The sequence below is a fragment of the Pleurodeles waltl genome, unplaced genomic scaffold (assembly GCF_031143425.1).
Source record: "Pleurodeles waltl isolate 20211129_DDA unplaced genomic scaffold, aPleWal1.hap1.20221129 scaffold_67, whole genome shotgun sequence".
Classification (NCBI taxonomy): domain Eukaryota; kingdom Metazoa; phylum Chordata; class Amphibia; order Caudata; family Salamandridae; genus Pleurodeles; species Pleurodeles waltl.
In genome coordinates, this window is record NW_027150384.1 from 1,069,414 (window position 1) to 1,087,579 (window position 18,166).

The window sequence follows — 18,166 nt, forward strand, 5'->3', positions numbered from 1 at the left end:
CGGAAACAACAAGCACAAATTAAGCACTGAGTACGTACCATCATTTAAAATCAATCTCCTAGGATAAACAGAATGATCTGTCTAGCTGTCAAGATCTATGAGTATAACTTTTGTTTTCTTAGCTCCACTGAGATTTTTAAAAAAGTAAACCTTGCCAGCACTCCTGGTGCATGGATTGTTTTACACTAGTGAACCACAGCTGAATATCATTGAGGCAACTCCTGTTCAGGCCCCCTGCTCAATCTGCATACATTAATGTGCCCGTAGCCGGCCCAAGTTAGCTTTTTGGATCAATGTGCGGGCCTGGGGTGGAGTGGGGGGTGCTGGGGTTGATGACTCCTGTCCTGTTGGTGAAGGGAAGGTAACAAGGCCTCCAGAAAGGCCGCTTAGACCCCCACTGGGCCGCTGGTAGCATCTGAACAGGCAGAAATGGATCTCAAATCGGCCCCCACTCTGCCCTAAAAAGCGGCCCCCACAACTACAACTCACACAGGCCCTTTGGCCATTGCCCGCCTGACCCATCCCACCCTGCCCCCACCCCATCTGTTACTCTTGTTAGCACAGCCCAGCCACCTTCTAATTGACTCCTCTCACCTCAGGGACACCCCTGGCAGTCTCTTTTGCGAAGGTTTTGAAGGAGGCTGAAGCTGATATGAGCAAAGGCAGCCTGGCTCGTGCACCTGCTGAAAGAGTGGGGGGCTCCCTCTCGGAGTACAATTCAGACACACAAAGGCCTCTGAAGGGACAGTCGTGGTTCGCAGATACAAGAAATCCATCCATGAACTCTTGGTTCTTGTGACATATTATAAAACGACTTGAAAGAGCTATGTACATCTGTCAGGATGGCCGAGCGGTCTAAGGCGCTGCGTTCAGGTCGCAGTCTCCCCTGGAGGCGTGGGTTCGAATCCCACTTCTGACACAACCATCCCTTTTGGAATATTATAAATTTTCATGTGTGTTCTGGCTGTCTGCATGTAGAAACACGGGTGGAAGTCACAATTGAGAGTGCTATGCATTCAAGTTTGTAAGCAAAGTGTAAGATTTATCTTTCTATTGAACAATAAATAGTTCGAGTAAGGAACTCGAAAAGATCGAATAAATTTGTATTTAGAAAATGATTTGGGAAGTGACATCGTAAACCGTGAGTGTACATTTTGTCCCAACCAAATTATATTTCTCTGACAGTTGCACAAATGTTCAGGCTGTTGCCAGAGCCGCTGTTTATCTTTTTCTTTCTAGCAACCATTCATTTTCCAGCCGCAAGGTGGCACTTTATCTTCAGACAAGAATTCAGATTCAGAAATGAATGACATAACCTACTGAAATAACTTGAATAGATATTCTCAGTGTTGTAAATAAATAACAGTTAGTGGGCACTGGACAGCACTCTTTCAGAGAAATTATCACTTAATTAATACTTAAATTCTGACCTACTGTAAGTAATCCGGTGTTCATGTAAAGCGCTGCAATGCCCCGTGCTACGTTGGCGCTATGTAAAACTACAAAAAAGTTAGGGTTTACTAGAGGCCCTCACAACTCTCCCACGCCACGTGGGTGCTATTTAACAAGTTTTCCGAATGTTAAGTAATCTGACCACTTTAGATCCATATCACGTTACTTCTCATCTCTAGGACCAGTATACATAGAGAGCTGTTTTAGTGACTTCTCAAATAAAGTCTGGCCATGGACGTTCAGAACTCCATGAGTCCAGATGAGCAGTCCAGGTCCTTTTTAGGTTCCACCTGGACATCACATGCCCTGTCTCTGTGAGACATGTTGTTTACATTCAGTGGGCTTACAGCCCGCCCACAGCTTATCATTTGTTAGCTTCAGCGTTTCCCTCACAGCCCCGGGATCCCATAGCCCACCACACACATACTGCCTTGGCTGAAACGCATATAACCATAGATTGCAAACCATAAGAAAAGACAAGGCCACACCAGTTGTTGGAGAGAAGTTGACTGCAGGTTTATTATTGCTTATGTAGGCAAGACAAAATTGGGTTAACTTACTGATGATCCAAGCGCAGCCATTGGATGAGAAACCTATGCTCATCACTCACCTGATTAGACAATGAGTGCCTGGACTACACACCATCAAGAGTTATACATTTTTGGGGGTTTCCCACACTGTAAATCCGATAAAACCAAACTCACGTGTAGTGACAAAGCTGTCCAAGGCAAGGCCCCGGTTGCTCAGATTTACAACTGTCCATTGGACTAACGGGGCACTGTTGCTTTCATCCTGCGGTCCTGCCGTAAAGATTCCCCAGGAGCTGGCATGGAGCATCCCCTTTGTGCTCCGCCATGATTGCTTTCTGCACCAAATTCCTTTGGATCGCCCTGTAACTCAGGCTGCGAAACAAAACAATGGAAAAAAACGTTGCCAATATACAGGCAATCATACTCTTTAAATAAATCCAGTGGGTGAGGGTAGGATGGGTATTGTCTAGAAACTGTCAAAAGAGGATGGGAGCCAAGGTCAACAGGTATTTAACCCTTTGCCCCTTCCCAGCTGCCCACTACCACTGGACGCCTGCATCCCAGGGAGAGTGGACAGGTCCCTTTTCTAACATCTTAGACCCCCCCAGGCAACGTGGTCATGGGGGTGAGGGAGTGTGCCGTAGGACAGAGGAATGCGGTACTAAGCCCCTGCACGCCTAAATTGTTGTGTTGCGTACGACACAGGCAGCCCCATACTTAATATCCCATAACCCACCACACACACATTGCCCTGGTTAGAACGCATATAACCATAGAGTGCAAACCATAAGAAAAGACAAGTCCTTCATCCCCACATGTAGGCCTCACTTCCTCTTCTTGTTTTTGGCCCTCCCTTGGAGCATGTACCAAGTACTTGTGTCCATCCACTGCTCCTGTTTTTGGTGCTAATTTTCTTTGTTCAAGCACTCCATATTAGTGCTGGTGTTTCCAGTCCATCTCCCCAGTCACCATCTATGTAGCTTCTATTCCCTCCCACCCACCCCTTCTATATTGCTTCCATTCTTTTCTACCCCTCTGTGTTGCTTCTTTTCACTCCCACCCTCTACTCTACACCCCTGCACACTGCTCAATGCCAATGCACTGTATGCCAATGCAATGTATGCCACTGCACTGTATGCCACCTCACTGTATTCCACTGCATTGTATGTCACTGTACTGTATGCCACTGCACTCTACTCTTCAACACTCTGCTCTGCACCCCTCTACTCTACACTCCTGCACTCTACTCTATGCCAATGCACTGTATGCCACTGCACTCTACTCTTCAGCACTCTGCTCTGCACCACTCTACTGTACACCACTGCACTCTACTCTGCACCACTCTACTCTACACCACTGCACTCTACTCCGCACCACTCTACTCTACACCACTGCACTCTACTCTACACTGCACCACTTTACTCTACACCACTACACTCTTCAATCCACCACTCTACACCAGTGTCCTCTTTGTCCCTCTTCTCCACACCACATTACTCTTCACCACTTTACACCACTGTCTGTCATCCAAGGCAGAAATTCAAGTTGACACTTGTAGTTGATTAAATGTACGTTTATTTCCAGTTTGATGCATAAAAGAAACTTCATCCAACCACAAGTCAAGATCCTCCAATCTCCTCACAGCTCCTTCCCAGACTCCCCCAGCATTCCAAATTCCAGAGAGTCTATGAGCCTAAAGGAAGGCAGGGGAAGCATTGGGAGAAACCAACTAAGAGAAATACATAACTAAAAGAAACACAATACATATAAAGGGAAACCATGCTGAGATAAACACAATAAAGAAATAGTGATAACACCACACTATCTTCCCCCTAAATTATAAATAAATACATATATATATATATATATTTTTACATCTTCACAACTCTATTCAAATTCCAAATACACCCATCATCCACTTTAATAGCACCTTTAAACACTTTGATAACTTTAAAGATTTTACTATAATGAGAAAATGTTGCACAATTTATTTTCGGCAACTTAATCTTTACAGAATCACCAACTGCAACAACAAGAGGTTTGACTGCTTTACGACGATCATATGTCAATTTCCTTTTTTCCTGTAAAATCTCATCCCTGGTCACAGCTAGTTCTTTAATTTTCTCATGGTTCAACTCTTTACTAACATATTTATTCACCCGTGAAGGATTTATGCTAGTGTTAGGCACTCTTTTCTTGAACAATACAAATGGAGATTGGCCAGTACTGGAATGTGGTGTAAACCTATAACTCTCAACTTTAGATTTAACAGCTTCCATCCAATTACATCCTGTTAATCTTGCTACTTGAATAGTTTCCTTCAATGTCCTGTTAAAGCGCTCAACCATACCATTAGTTTCAGGATGATATAGAGCACTTTTCTTATGCAATATGCCTCTAGATGCTAAAAACTCAGACATGTGCTTAGAGGTGAATTGAACCCCATTATCTGTTATGATGCATTTGGGATATCCTTCTCTAGAAAATACCCCTGAAAGAAAATTAGTAATTGATTCTGGCCAATGAGACAACATGTCCATTACAACAACAATATACTTAGAAGTTGAACCACACACAACAGGACCCATAATATCCATTGCAACATCCTCCCACACTTCAATAGGAATTTTCCTGATTTCTAATGGACGTGACCTACACTTGAAAGTTTTATCTGCAAATTTGCATTCCACACAGTCGCGAACAACTCTTTCCAACGCTAAATCCATTCTCGGCCACCAATAAAATTCTCTCAACCGTTCTTTTGTCTTGCAAATACCATAGTGACCCAAATGAGCTAGATGTAACAATCTTTCACGCAAACCAGATGGAGGTACTAATCTTCCACTCCTAAAAACCAAACCATTCTCAACTGAAAGTTCATTCCAAATTTTTTTATACACATTCTCTTCATCACAGTCAGCAGGAACACAATTAGATTCGATCAAATCCTTTACCCGTTTCAAGCTAGTATCATTACTAAACTCCGTTAACCACTCATCTTCCGTGATACAACCATCAGTCAAAATGCACACTTTCACATCCTCATCAACCCACCATGTGCTACAATCCGTATCTTGGTCCCAGCTAAAAGATCTTAACCTTGACAAACAGTCAGCTGTGCGGTTCTCACATCCAGGGACATATCAGACAGAAAATTGAAAGTCTTGAAGACCAACAATCTACTTGCAAATACGTGAAGAAATACAGTCTAGACCCTTCTTATCAAAAATCTCTTGTAAAGGCTTATGATCAGATTGCACAACAAACCTAGATCCCCATAGAAACTGTTTAAACTTCTTTATAGCCCAGTAGATAGCTAGTGCTTCTTTTTCAATGGTGGAATACCTCGACTCCGCTCCCCTTAACGCTCTGGAAGCAAATGCAATAGTAACATCCTTACCATCATACTTTTGCTTAAGAACACTTCCTAAACCCTTATCTGAGGCATCAGTTATAATCCAACAGGGAAACCCTGGGCGAAAACTGTTGAGACATTGAGCAGAAGATAGTGCATTTTTTAGATCCTCAAATTCTTTCTTGCAAGCCTCTGACCATACAAAATCAACACCTTTCTTAAGTAACTCTCTAATGCAGCAAGACCTACTGGCAAAATTAGGAACAAATTTGGAATAAAATTCCGCCATGCCTTAGAAAACTTGTACATCTTCTCTTTTAACAGGATCCGCAAAATTAACTACAGTTTTAACTAGATCCTCTTTCGGTTTAACACCTTGAGAAGAAATTACATGTCCTAAATACGTGATATCTGAACATGCAAACTTGCATTTTTCTCCCTTGAGTGTGATTCCCTTACTACGAAATTGTTTTAAGACTTCTCTAACTTTGGAAAGATGTTGTTCAAGAGTGTTAGAAAAAATGAGAACATCATCTTGAAAAAATCTAACACCATCAGTTTTCCCAAGAATATGATACATTAGTCTTTGAAATACAGAAGCAGCAGAGCACAAACCAAATGGCATCCTATTAAACTTAAACACACCAAAGGGAGTGATGAAAGATGTCAACAATTTTGATTCTTCACACAATTGAACTTGGTGATAAGCTGAACTCAAATCTAATGTCGTAAAATATTTTGCCTCTCCTAAAAGACAGACCATTTCATTTATGTTTGGTAAAGGAAATTTGTCTTCAATCACAGCTTTGTTGAGATGTCTAAGGTCCACACAAAGTCTAATATCTCCCGATTTCTTCACAGCAACAACAATGGGGGCGACCCATTGTGCAGCCTCGACTTCTTCAATGATGCCTTCAGATTGTAACCTTTGTAATTCAGATTTAACCTTGTCTTGTAAAGTGAAAGGAATTTTTCTTACTTTGCACGCTACAGGGCTGACACCCTCCTTAAGACAAATACGATGTTTGTATCCCGTAACGCACCCTACTTTAGAAGAAAATACATCAGAAAATTCCCCTATGATGTCGTCTTTGATGCTGCAAACATTTTGAACTAATACTTGAGGAATAGAATTGGGATTTAATATAATCCCAAGCATCTTCTGATGTGGCCAACTCAGAATTGTGTCACCAACAACTGGAACATATATTTTCCCTGAAATTGTGTTCCCTTTAAAGGTTATGGCGGCTTCAAAGTAACCCTTGAGCTCAATAGGTTTACCGCCATAACTGTAGGGAATGATATCAGGATCCAGTAAAGAAACTCTTCCCTTAAAATGCTTAGTGAAATCCGAAACTGATACTAAGGAAAGTTTTGCGCCCGAATCCATCATCATAGAAATAGATGTTCCGTTGACATCCACAAAATCCGAAGGGTACTGACAAGTATTAATGGCGACACAATTAACATCATAAATAATCTGAAGAACAAAATCTCGATCATCATTACAATCAATTTCCTGAACTTTGACTTTAGACTTAGAAAATGATTTGCAATACTTAGCAAAATGTCCCTTCTTGGAACATTTGTTACAAATAATATGAATAGCAGGACAATCTTGGCTATTAGCTAAATGAGTTGTAGTACCACACCTAAAACACATCAGTTTTGCTCTAATGTTTGCTTGAAACTTGTTATTAGTTTTTGTATTTATAGCTTGGACCTCCATAGAAACACCTTTGGATTTCCTCAAATTATCAATACAAGCCATCGAATGTTCAACTTGCTTAGCAATGATTAACACTTCATCTAGTGATGGATCACTTTTGACCCATAATGCTTCTCTTACTTTGTCGCATTTACATTCAAGCATGAATTGGTCTCTAATACGTTCTTCTAGATTTTCTCCGAAGTTACATGATGAAGCTAGTTTGCGTAAAGCTGTGACAAAATCTTCAATAGATTCATCATCCATCTGCTAACGTTTCCCAAAATAGTAACGTTGTAAAATGATAGAAACTTTGGGAAGAAAGTGATTGTCCAGTCTAAGTAAAGTAGAATCAAATTCATTCAAAGAGTTGTCACCTTCCGCACCATCTGATGTTGTTATTGCAGGTAAAGTTTCCAAGATTTCTTGACCCTCCGCACCAAGACAATGTTGTAAAACAGAAGTCTTTCTTTCAGAGGATAGGTTGCTGCCACAGACGTGCATGTAAGTCAGGAAAACCTTTTTCCATTTTTGCCACGATATAGGAGGTTCTCCAGGAAGCGCAAGAAAAAATGGTGGAGGTGTAATGTTCTGCATAATCACTTATTATTGCAGGGAAAGAAAAATGTTTGTACAAAAAAATGTAACACAGAAAATGAAGTGCCACTTAAAAGAAATAAAATATCCAGAAAAAAACAATGACAGAGTAGAGCAGGCCAACTTGTTTCCAAAAATAAACGTAATAAAATAGCAATTTTAAACAGATAATTTAGAGCTAAACTCTGTTTATTTGTTGAATAACTCGAGTTGAAAAACGAGTCGTCGTATCCCCTGTGGAGCGTGTTTCCCTTGAATACAGCCGAGTAAATAAACAGCGCGTGTATCTCAAGAGAGCGCGGCCGGGAAATAAAGGCACGCGTTCACGTTGCCATAGCAACAAATTCAACAGCAGGTAAATAAACAGCGCGTGTATCTCAAGAGAGCGCGGCCGGGAAAGAAAGGCTTGCGTTCACGTTGCTTTGGCAACAAAATCAACAGCACGCGTCTCCAGAGGCACGAGGAAAGGAGACAGTTGAAAGACGCGTCTATTAAATTTATAAATAGACACGAAAAGAATTACCATGTGGCTCAAAAACAGGTTGAAAAAATAAAAATAAAAAAAATGTGAGCCACAAAAAACAGAGGAAAAAAAATTACAGTACCTTTTTTTTTCTTAACGTTAGAAGCTGAATAAATGAAGATGTTGAAGTTTCCAAGGTACAGTTTCAGAAGTCTCGAACCACCCTCGTCGCCAAAATGTAGTGAATCTGTCATCCAAGGCAGAAATTCAAGTTGACACTTGTAGTTGATTAAATGTACGTTTATTTCCAGTTTGATGCGTAAAAGAAACTTCATCCACCCACAAGTCAAGATCCTCCAATCTCCTCACATCTCCTTCCCAGACTCCCCCAGCATTCCAAATTCCAGAGAGTCTATGAGCCTAAAGGAAGGCAGGGGAAGCATTGGGAGAAACCAACTAAGAGAAATACATAACTAAAAGAAACACAATACATATAAAGGGAAACCATGCTGAGATAAACACAATAAAGAAATAGTAATAACACCACAACCACTCTGCTCTTTTCACCACTCTACACAGCTGCACACCACACTACTCCACTCCGCACCACTCTATGCCACTGCACTTTACACAACTAGACTATTCTGCACGACTCAGTTGTAGCCAGCTAATTTGCAATTTTGTGTATTTTCTAAACTGTTCCAGCTTTGCGAAATACAAAGCTTATGAAGTTCTTTAAACAAATAAATGTAAGTTGGCCTCAGCTCAGAGCCCTCCATCCCACTCCTCTTACCTGAGTCCTGGGTGCCCTGCCTCCATGTGTTTGCTGGAGGATGTCCTACATGAGACATTCTGCATCAGGACATCATACATGGAAGGCCACAAAGGATAAACCTTATCTCAAGTAAAGTTAGGAGACTTAACCTACTCTGAAAAGTGTGGAGTTTCCTAATCCCGCCCAACTTCATAAATTAAGTCTTCATTTAACTCACCACAAATTTAATATAACTTCACAGGGACCTTGGAGCATTTCCATCAAATACATTTTAGGGAAATAGCGGCAAATAGTTTATTTTAAACATTTTAGGGCTGCAATAGGGGTGGAAACTAAATACAATTTAAATGTCATTTTACAGGGGAAGTTCCCAAATTAATTTGACAAAAGATGGATAGTTCAATTATATTTTACTACTATTCTCTACTCTAGTATACGACACACCACTCCACTCCACGACACTCTTCTCCATTCCACTCTACTCCACTATATGACACTCTACGACACTCTGCTTGACTCTATGCCATATGACTCAAGGCCACCCTACTAGATCCTATTTCCGTCTATTCCGCTTTATCCTACGACATTCCACTCAATGGCACTCCACAGCACTCTATGTCACTCCACTCTACGCCACTCTACGACACTCCACTCAGAGACACTCTGTGCCACTTTACTCCACTCCACGCATTCTAGGCCACTCTAGCACCTTACTACATTCTACGCTTTGCCACTCCACTGCACAACACTTTACTCCAATCTATGACTCTTAACTTCAGTTTACATTATGCTGCTTTTTGCCCCTCCACTCTACACTACTCCACTCTCAAACACTCTTCGACACTCTATGCCACTGTACACCACTTCACTCTACTCCACTCTGCATCACTCCACTCCATCTATGACACTCCACTCCACTCTATTCGCCTCCATTCTACTACACTCTATGCCACTCTATGCCACTCCATTGTACTCCACTCAACACTATGTCACTCTATTCCACTCTACGCCACTCTGCTTCACTTTAAGCCACTCTACTCTATGATCCTCTACTATATGACTCTCCACAACACTCTATGGCACTCTACTCCACTCCACTCTGACACTTTACTCTACTCCACTCCATGACACTTTACTCTACCACACTCCACTCTATGCCATTCTACTCCATTCTACTCTACCTATGCCACTCTACACAACTCCAGGACAATCTATGACCTCCCTCCACTCAATGCCACTCCACTCTACTCCACTCTATGCCTCTCTATGCCACTCCATTGTACTCCACTCAACACTCTGTCACTCTATTCCACTCTACGCCACTCTGCTTCACTTTACGCCACTATACTCTATGATCTTCTACTATATGACTCTCCACAACACTCTATGGCACTCTACTCCACTCCACTATATGACACTTTACTCTATGACACTCCACTCTATACCACTCTACACCACTATACGCAACTCCAGGACAATCTATGAGAGCCCTCCACTCAATGACACTCCACTCTATGCTATGCTACTCTATGCCACTCCACTCTATGACATTCTACTCCATTCTACTCTACTCTACTCCTTTCTTTGCCACTCTACGCAACTCCAGGACAATCTATGACCTCCCTCCACTCAATGACACTTCACTCTATGCCATGCCTCTCTATGCCACTCCACTATATGACATTCTTCTCCACCTAAACCACTCCTTAACACTATACAACTCTCTACTCCACTCGATGCCACTCCACTGTATACCCCTCTAATGTCCGACATTCTTCTCCACTCTACGCCCCTCCACTCTACGACACTCTATTCCATGACACTCTACTCCACTCTACTAGGCCACTGCACTCCACTCTATTACACTCCACTCTAAAACACCCCACTCTATGACCCTATATGCCACTTTACACCCCTCCACTCTATGACACTCTATGCTACTTTACTTCACTCTATGCCACTCCACACTATTCCACTCCATTCTATGACATTCTACCTCTCTCCACTCTATGACACTCTACGCCACTTGACTCTAGTCCTCTCCATCCTGCCACACTCCATGACATTCTACGACACTAGTCTCTTGGCCACTTTACTCTACGTCGTTCCACTCCATGCTACACCACTACACTCTATGACACTTTGCTCCACACTATGCCACGCCACTCCACGCCACTCCACGCCACTCTCCTCTTTGGCACTAACTTAGCCATGCTGAACAGCAGCCATGCTGATGTACATTATGGATGAAAAACACATTGGCAAAGTCAATAGCTCGTGCATGGGTGAGACCCACTGGCTTTGCTAATGTCTCTTTATAATGAGTTTGACATTACAACGGGAAGAAGGCCCGGCCTAGAGCATCACTTAGAGCACAGTGGGAGACTTGAGAGCTCTGTTTTCAATGATTTGTGAAACAACAGTGGCCTGTACAACCTTAAACTGGTCCCATCAGCTAATGTTAAGCCACGTGCCCTTAGCAAACAAATAATCATTATAACGATAAAAAATAAACACATAATAATGTAAGAAAGTGCAATTCCCAGAAAGAAAAATCATGCTTGTAAAACAAAAAGTCAGGTAGGATGAAAGCCTCACATATGACCAGGACTGAGTGCCTGGCGGTTTGAGTGTCAAAAAACAAATGGTAAAACCACCATTATTTGTTATAGTGAGAGATGGATGGATCCTGGCTCTGCAAACCTGCACGTGTTTTCCTCGGCGTTTAGATGTTCAGTGGGTGGTTAAAGGGCGGTCTGGGGGATGAAGATGCAGAAACTGCAGGGGCTGCGTTACAGGGAGACCCCCGGTTCTGGAGGATGCTGAACCCTCTCCCAAGGCCCACCACAGACACAGCTCAAATGTGTGAGATCTCACCGTGTGAGACGGGTCTGTAATAAGCGAGGTTGTTGAGGGACCAATGCATAGTTACTGTCCGAAATGTTGCATATATCATTCATAAAACACGGACTACACAGATTTTTTTTAATCTTTAATTTATCCAAATGCAAAAGAAAACATGGGGCGGCTCCTCAATATGGGGAGGAGCATCCCCCCCGCCAGCAGCAACCGCTGCAAATCCTTTTACAGGGGAAGGATGATAAACTTGGTTTATTATCCTTTCTGTGTAAAAGGGGCGGGGCACTGGGGGGTGACGGGCCGAGGGGAGTGCTCTGTGCACTCCCCCTCACTGCCCAGGTATGTGTAGCCAGCCGTCTCAGGCGGCCAAACACACATGCGCACTGCTGCCAGGCTGGAGAGAGCAGCACAATCTCCCAGTCTGCCAGGGAGCGCCCTGGCTGGGCGCTTCCAAGAGCGCTCCCAGCCAGTGCTGTCAGGATCGGCGCAGGGCAGGCTGGGAGCCTGTGTCTGCAGCAGCGACGGGAGAGGTACGTTTTTAAAAAAAAAAATTATTCTTTGATTATTTTTCCCGTGTCCCCCCCCTCCCCCACCTCACCCTCATCCCCTCCCCCCATCCCTGCTGCCCCACCCAGCCACGCATCCGCTCCTGGTTGAGTGCGCCCGCAGTGTCGGATCACACCACAGAGAGTGGGATTGTGGAGTCACTCACTGGAAGTGAGTGCACCCGCAGTGTGTGAGTCACATCGCAGACAGTGGGACTGTGGAGTCACTCACTGGGAGTGAGTGCACCCGCAGTGTGTGAGTCACATCGCAGACAGTGGGACTGTGGAGTCACTCTGGGTGTGAGTGTGCCTGCAGTGTGTGAGTCACATCAAGAGTGGGACTGTGGAGTCACTCACTCCTCGTGAGTGTGCATACAGTGTCTGGAGACCTGGAAACTCCCAAGCTAGCAGTATGATTGTGCCGGAATGATACAAGTTGATGAGACTGAAATAATGACAATGAGGGCGGGAGGAATGAAGGGCGGGAAGCGAGGGAGTGCAGATAAGGAAGGTGGGGAGGAAGAGGGATAAAGAAGTGAAGAAGCGAGAGGCGTGGAAGGAGGGCACAGGTGGAATACGAGAGCCTGTGGTTCTCCAGGTTTCTAATAATGTGATGCAATGTTTCCCTGATAAGAACAGATAAAACACTTCTGCCGAAACCCGGGATCGAACCAGGGACCTTTAGATCTTCAGTCTAACGCTCTCCCAACTGAGCTATTTCGGCGGCCACGTATTCCTCTGTGATCATAATGATTTTACTGCAGATACCGTGGGGGGCATGTACAGGACTAAAGAGTTCACAGGTTTTACCCCAGACGCACAGGACTCTCCGCCAGGGTCAGAGAGCTCATTACCAGGGCCACAGGTCTCCTCCCCAGTGTCACAGGACTCATCCCCAGGTTCAGAGGTCTCACCCCAGGTACACGGGACTCACCCCCAGATTCGAAGGTATCATCCCCAGGGTCACAATTCTCACTCCAGGGCCACAGGGTTCACCCCTAGTGTCACAGGACTCATCCACCACCATCACCCCCTCCCTTACACTGACAGAAGCCTCGCCGGGGGTCACTGCTCTCTTCCCAGCACTGAAGACCAGCACTGAAGACCAGAGACTGAGCTGACATTTTAAGCGGTAACTCCATCGATGCTCCGACTCTTCCCGAAGATCAACCACATCCGAGCAGGAGAAACTGCCCCTGACCTAACCCCGGCCCCTCTTCCCCTCTATCGGGACCCTCAGAGACCTCACTCGTTGCTTGCACACCGACGCCTTCCCCTCCATGGGACCCTCGGAGACCTCACTCTGTAACCTCCACATTGCCCCCTTCTCTCCAGGGCCAATTCGGTGTCTGACCCGTCAGACCTCACTCAGGCCCTCCATTCCGCACCGCCTTCTCACCAGGGCCCGGTTGGTGTCTGACCCGTCAGACCTCACTCAGTCCTTCAACACTGACCCCTTCTCACCAGGGCCCGGTAGGTGTCTGACCTGTCAGACCTCACTCAGTAACCTCCACACTGGCCGCCTTCTCACCAGGGCCCCTTCGGTGTCTGACTCGTCAGACTTCACTCAGTCCTTCAACACTGACCCCTTCTCTCATGGGCCCCTTCGGTGTCTGACCCGTCAGACCTCACTCAGTAACCTCCACACTGGCCGCCTTCTCTCCAGGGCCCCTTCGGTGTCTGATCTTACTCAGACCCTCCACACCGCCCCCTTCTCACCAGGGCCCGGTTGGTGTCTGACTCGTCAGATCTCACTCCACGGGTGATTCAAGCATCGAACCCACCGTCGATAACGGCCCGGCCTCTGTCCTTTTCGGCCCTCGTCATTGCCTCCGGGGTGTAAGCGTGGGGATGTCCAGGGTAACAGGAGGTGTGATGTCCCCACCACCCCCGCAGAGGGGACTTTCTCTTTCAGGCGTTCCCCAGACACTGACTGACCAAAGAGGACAGACACAACCTGTCACACGGCCTCACAGTGAGCACACAACCAGGGGGTCGATGTGAATCCGAACCCCCCCTGAGAAGTAGGCGCCCCCTGGCGGGGAGCTCGGACACTGCACCTCTTCCTGTGCCATAAACCTTGATGCCCTTTCAGCTGCTCTGGAACAAACACATCTGCCCCACCCCGGACCGGGCATTATCCCTCATTAGTGTCACACCGTGGGTGTGACGTATTCATTATTTGGTGCCTGTGGTCTTTAAGAGACTGAAAAGTACTGTGAGCGGCAGAAAAGAGAAACACTTCTGATGCCAGTGGGCAATAGTTTAATACACCCCTGTAGGTGGAATACATTTTCATATTTGCTCCTCGGAAACCCTTGGGTTCCAGGTGAAATGGGGCCACACATGTATGAAGGTGACAGACCCACGGGGAGGCCTCTCGCACAGTATTCTTGGTACATGATTGAAGTTTCCTTCTCCTTCGGCTTTTGAATAAAAGGAAACAGACACCTTGTGAACACAGAAGTGCTGCTAGCTGGAGCTCTGTACCATACCTAACACGCGTCCACATTCCATGACATATGAGTGGCTCGTTGGTCTAGGGGTATGAATCTCGCTTCGGGTGCGAGAGGTCCCGGGTTCAAATCCCGGGTTAAAATCCCAGACGATTCTTTTTTTAAATTAAAAAAAGCAGATGCTTTAAGTGGTTAATCAAACAACATCATCTTTTAAAAAGACCCTGGCCTGGTTTCGGATTTTAATCCAGAATATGTCGCACTCACCCCAACACTCAGATGTGTGTGTGTGTTGGGTGGGGGGCGGGGGTGCCTACACCTGCCGCATCCGCAGCCAAGAGAGGATTTCTCTTACATGCAGTTGAAACTCACTGTGGGCGCTACACTTCGTGGAGCTGTTGAGTGAGCTGTGGGGGCGCACGTGAGTGTGAGCCACACTAGGAAAAGTGCGCTGGACACAGTGCTTAATTTGTGCTTGTTTCCGGTGCTGAGCACCGACACTTATTTTTGAGGGCCGGGGCTTATTCTTCTGCCTCTAGCATTTGCTGCGAGAAAAAGACACAAATGAGGAAGACGAAGGAAGGGAACAACGAAAAAGTGTCACAAAGGGAGAAAGCTGCAAGAGTGAGCTGAAGGGGCAGGAAGTGGCTTTATATGGATTGAAGAGGCCTGAGATGGGTTCAGGATTACGCTGCAGCCGCGTATTTAAGAGGAGGGCTGTGGGCACCGGCACCTTTTTATTTACAAATTAAGCACTGGCTGGACAGTAAGAGCAGCAGAGGCCCTCCTCCTACAGGGGGCGCTCCTCTGAGACCTGCCAAAGTTATAACTTTTATGACCGTATTTAAAAGGGGCATTTTCTGTGCCACCGACGGTAACTCTGAATGGTGCATTCCACGGTGCAGCTGTCCGGGGCGTCCTCCGTGGCACATTAAAGGTGAAATGACACAATCATTCTGGTGAACGTGTCCGTTCCGATTGGCAGGCGCCGTGCCAACGTCGGGGTACATTGGGTGGCACAATAACCCCCGTAGATGCGCTTCCTGGGGTTATTCCGCAGAGCAGTCCTCTTGCTAGGCATGTGCCAGGGCCGGACTGCCCGCTTGGTCCCCTGGCACTGCCATGCGGGCTGCATGGGAAAGGGTTTGGCTTGAACTTTTTGCCCTGACTGAGCTGATCCTGGTTTCCATTCCGGTCCCTGTATATTTGGTGCCACCGTAATTGTCCCGCACACTATATAGGGTTATTCTGAACCACGGTGCTGTGATGGGCATATTCTGGGCACAGGGATCTGCATACTCTGTACCACGAGGTAAAAGAAACACTAGTGCAAATAGAAGAATCGATGCTTAAAAGTGTGCATCAGTGTACATTACACACACACAGTGAGTGAGAGCAAAGTGTGTCCTGAGTTATAGACGCACAGTGAGTGAGAGCAGTGTGTGTCCTGAGTTATAGACGCACAGTGAGTGAGAGTAGAATGTGTCCTGAGTTATAGATGCACAGTGAGTGAGAGCAGAGTGTGTCCTGAGATATAGACACAGTGAGTGAGAGTAGAGTGTGTCCTGAGTTACAGACGCACAGTGAGTGCGAGCAGAGTGTGTCCTGAGTTACAGACGCACAGTGAGTGAGAGCAGAGTGTGTCCTGAGTTATAGACACACAGTGAGTGAGAGTAGAATGTGTCCCGAGTTATAGATGCACACAGTGAGTGAGAGTAGAATGTGTCCCGAGTTATAGATGCACACAGTGAGTGAGAGTAGTGTGTCACGAGTTATAGATGCACACAGTGAGTGAGAGCAGTGTGTCCTGAGTTATAGATGCACAGTGAGTGAGAGTAGAATGTGTCCCGAGTTATAGATGCACACAGTGAGTGAGAGCAGTGTGTCCTGAGTTATAGATGCACAGTGAGTGAGAGTAGAATGTGTCCCGAGTTATAGACGCACACAGTGAGTGAGAGCGGAGTGTGTCCTTAAGTACACATACACACAGTGAGTGAGAGTAGAGTGTGTCTTGAGTTATAGACGCACAGTGAGTGAGAGTAGAATGTGTCCTGAGTTATAGACGCACAGTGAGTGAGAGCAGAGTGTGTCCTGAGTTATAGACGCACAGTGAGTGAGAGTAGAGTGTGTCCTGAGTTATAGACACACAGTGAGTGAGAGTAGAATGTGTCCCGAGTTATAGATGCACACAGTAAGTGAGAGCAGAGGGTGTCCAGAGTTATAGACACACAGTGAGTGAGAGCAGAGTGTGTCCTTAAGTACACAGACACACAGTGAGTGAGAGTAGAGTGTGTCTTGAGTTATAGACGCACAGTGAGTGAGAGTAGAGTGTGTCCTGAGTTACAGACGCACAGTGAGTGAGAGCAGAGTGTGTCCTGAGTTACAGACGCACAGTGAGTGAGAGCAGAGTGTGTCCTGAGTTATAGACGCACACAGTGAGTGAGAGCAGAGTGTGTCCTTAAGTACACAGACACACAGTGAGTGAGAGTAGAATGTGTCCTGAGTTACAGACGCACAGTGAGTGAGAGCAGAGTGTGTCCTGAGTTATAGACACACAGTGAGTGAGAGCAGAGTGTGTCCTGAGTTATAGACACACAGTGAGTGAGAGCGGAGTGTGTCCTTAAGTACACAGACACACAGTGAGTGAGAGCGGAGTGTGTCCTTAAGTACACATACACACAGTGAGTGAGAGCAGAGTGTGTCCTGAGTTATAGACACACAGTGAGTGAGAGCAGAGTGTGTCCTTAAGTACACAGACACACAGTGAGTGAGAGCGGAGTGTGTCCTTAAGTACACAGACACACAGTGAGTGAGAGTAGAGGGTGTCCTGAATTACAAACACACAGAGTGCGTGAGAGTCGAGTGTGTCCTCAGTTACAGACACACAGTGAGTGAGAGTAGAGTGTGTCCTCAGTCACAGGGCACACGTGAGATCACCCTCCGCTGTTACAGATCTGCATGTCATGAGTGTACTTTACTCCCAGGAGGGGGAATGTGCTACACGGTGTGAACGTCACAGCACGTGGCACTGAGCTCCTAGGTGCACATCTGTCACGCATTTAGTGTGATGGGGCCGCTGGTGTGAGGCGCACGCACAACGATGGGGGTGAGACGGAGGGAGACAGAATTATGAGAAACGTGTAAATAACGAAATGAGGGCGGTGAGAAGCGAAGGAAGGAAGGCCGGGAAGGAGGAAGGGAGAGCGCAAAGAAAAGGAAGAAAGAACAAGGGATGGGGCAAAGGAGGAAGGACACAAACCAATGAGGAGCTGGGACACGACAGAGAAATAATATTATTGTTGTTTAAACAATATCTTATATTTCTAAGTTTTTCATTCAATAAAAACACTTTCTGCCGAAACCCGGGATCGAACCAGGGACCTTTAGATCTTCAGTCTAACGCTCTCCCAACTGAGCTATTTCGGC

The 18,166-nt window shown here is 45.7% G+C and overlaps 3 non-coding genes across 3 annotated transcripts; 1 reads left to right on the forward strand and 2 right to left on the reverse strand.

The window, feature by feature from the left end:
- Positions 1–836: 836 nt before the first annotated feature.
- Positions 837–919, forward strand: TRNAL-CAG (transfer RNA leucine (anticodon CAG)). Its single transcript has one exon. It is a non-coding gene; the product is annotated as a tRNA-Leu (tRNA).
- Positions 920–12,935: 12,016 nt separating this feature from the next.
- TRNAF-GAA (transfer RNA phenylalanine (anticodon GAA)) lies at positions 12,936–13,008 on the reverse strand. The gene has a single exon. It is a non-coding gene; the product is annotated as a tRNA-Phe (tRNA).
- A 5,085-nt stretch (positions 13,009–18,093) lies between these two features.
- TRNAF-GAA (transfer RNA phenylalanine (anticodon GAA)) lies at positions 18,094–18,166 on the reverse strand. The gene has a single exon. It is a non-coding gene; the product is annotated as a tRNA-Phe (tRNA).